Source organism: Oncorhynchus kisutch, linkage group LG18 (assembly GCF_002021735.2).
Source record: "Oncorhynchus kisutch isolate 150728-3 linkage group LG18, Okis_V2, whole genome shotgun sequence".
NCBI classification, from domain to species: Eukaryota; Metazoa; Chordata; class Actinopteri; order Salmoniformes; family Salmonidae; genus Oncorhynchus; species Oncorhynchus kisutch.
The window spans coordinates 79,853,969-79,856,871 of NC_034191.2; positions in this window are offsets into that span (position 1 = coordinate 79,853,969).

Genomic DNA, 2,903 nt, shown 5'->3' on the forward strand with positions numbered 1-2,903 from the left:
AGACTACGGCAGGGAAGATATCACAGGGAAGATATCACAGAGACTACGGCAGGGAAGATATCACAGAGAAAATATCACATGGACTACAGCAGGGAAGATATCAGAGACTACGAAGGGGAAGATATCACAGGGAAGATATCACAGAGACCACGGCAGGGAAGATATCACAGAGACTACGGCAGGGAAGATATCACAGAGACTACGGCAGGGAAGATATCACAGAGACTACGGCAGGGAGATATCACAGAGACTATAGCAGGGAAGATATCACAGAGACTATAGCAGGGAAGATATCACAGAGACTATAGCAGGGAAGATATCACAGAGACTACGGCAGGGAAGATATCACAGAGACTAAATAGCAGGGAAGATATCACAGAGACTATGGCAGGGAAGATATCACAGAGACTATAGCAGGGAAGATATCACCGAGACTACGGCAGGGAAGATATCACAGAGACTACGGCAGGGAAGATATCACAGAGACTATAGCAGGGAAGATATCACAGAGACTATGGCAGGGAAAATATCACATTCTACTTCCCGTGTTTATTCTCATTCTGGACCAAATCAAGTCCCTGTCTGCCTGTGAAAGTGGGTCATCTTGATTCTGAAACATCTTCGATGTGGACTCTCACTTTTCCTCTGCCTGCTTCCACACCCTCCTCTCCTCTCCTCTCCTCTCCTCTCCTCTCCTCTCCTCTCCTCTCCTCTCCTCTCCTCTCCTCTCCTCTCCTCTCCTCTCCTCTCCTCTCCTCTTCTCCCTCCCTCCTCTCCTCCTTCCTCCCCTCCATCACCATCCCTCCCTCCCCTCCTCTCCTCCCTCCATCCTCTCCCCTCCCCTCCTCTCCTCTCCTCCCCTCCATCACCATCCCTCCCTCCTCTCCTCTCCTCTCCTCCATCACCATCCCTCTCTCCTCTCCTCTCCTCTCCTCTCCTCTCCTCTCCTCTCCTCTCCTCTCCTCTCCTCTCCTCTCCTCTCCTCTCCTCTCCTCTCCTCTCCTCTCCTCTTCTCCCTCCCTCCTCTCCTCTCCTCCCTCCATCACCATCCCTCCCTCCCCTCCTCTCCTCCCTCCCTCCTCTCCCCTCCCCTCCTCTCCTCTCCTCCCTCCATCACCATCCCTCCCTCCTCTCCTCTCCTCTCCTCCATCACCATCCCTCTCCTCTCCTCTCCTCTCCTCTCCTCTCCTCTCCTCTCCTCTCCTCTCCTCTCCTCTCCTCCTCCTCTCCCTCTCCTCTCCTCTCCTCCTCCTCTCCTCTCCTCTCCTCTCCTCTCCTCTCCTCTCCTCTCCTCTCCTCTCCTCTCCTCTCCTCTCCTCTCCTCTCCTCTCCTCTCCTCTCCTCTCCTCTCCTCTCCTCTCCTCTCCTCTCACTCTCCTCTCCTCTCCTCTCCTCTCCTCTCCTCTCCTCTCCTCTCCTCTCCTCTCCTCTCCTCTCCTCTCCCTCTCCTCTCCTCCCCTCCCCTCCCCTCCCCTCCCTCTCCTCTCCTCTCCTCTCCTCTCCTCTCCTCTCTTCTCTTCTCTTCTCCTTCTCTTCTCTTCTCTCTTCTCTTCTCTTCTCTTCTCTTCTCTTCTCTTTCTCTTCTCTTCTCTTCTCTTCTTCTCCTCTCCTCTCCTCTCCCTCCTCTCCTCTCTCTAGATCATTAGGACTCCCTCTCCTCTCCTCTCAATGGAAGCAGCAGGCTGCATATGGCTCAATCATTTTTCATCTGCCTGCTGAGACTGTAGACAACTTGTCTGTCTGTCGTTCACACTGTCTCTCTCTCTCTGCGCCTGCTGAGACTGTAGACAACTTGTCTGTCTGTCGTTCACACTGTCTCTCTCCTCTCTGCGCCTGCTGAGACTGTACACAACCTGTCTCTCTCTCTCTCTGAGCCTGCTGAGACTGGTACACAACTTGTCTGTCTGTCTGTCTGTCTGTCGTTCACGCTGTCTCTCTCTCTCTGCGCCTGCTGAGACTGTACACAACTTGTCTGCCTGTCTGTCTGTCTGTCTGTCTGTCGTTCACACTGTCTCTCTCTCTCTGCGCCTGCTGAGACTGTACACAACTTGTCTGTCTGTCTGTCGTTCACACTGTCTCTCTCTCTCTCTCTGCCTGCTGAGACTGTACACAACTTGTCTGTCGTTCACGCTGTCTCTCTCTCTCTGTGCCTGCTGAGACTGTACACAACCTGTCTCTCTCTCTCTCTGCTATAGGGAGGGGTGCACACTATAGGGAATAGGGTGGTAGTAGTGCACACTATAGGGAATAGGGTAGGCAGGTTACAGAAGCTCACCTTAATAAAACTACAACTCTCTCTCTCTCTCCCTCTCCCCCTCTCTCTCCCTCTCTCTCTCTCTCTCTCCTGATACCCTCTCTCTCTCTCCTGATACCCTCTCTCTCTCTCTCTCTCTCTCACCACCCTCTCTCTCCCTCTCCCTCTCTCTCCTGCTACCCTCTCTCTCTCTCTCTCTCACCAACCTCTCTCACTCTCTCCCTCACCAACCCTCTCTCCTCTCACCAATCCTCTCTCTCCTGCTACCCTCTCTCTCTCTCACCAACCCTCTCTCTCTCACCAACCCTCTCTCTCTCACCAACCCTCTCTCTCTCTCTCTCTCTCTCACCAACCCTCTCTCACTCTCTCCCTCACCAACCCTCTCTCCCTCTCACCAATCCTCTCTCTTATGCTACCCTCTCTCTCTCTCACCACCTCTCTCCCTCTCACCAATCCTCTCTCTCATGCTACCCTCTCTCTCCTCACCAACCCTCTCTCTCTCAACCAACCCTCTCTCTCACCAACCCTCTCTCTCACCAACCCTCTCTCTCTCTCTCTCTCACCAACCCTCTCTCTCTCTCTCACCAACCCTCTCTCACTCTCTCCCTCACCAACCCTCTCTCTCTCGCCAACCCTCTCGCTCTCTCTC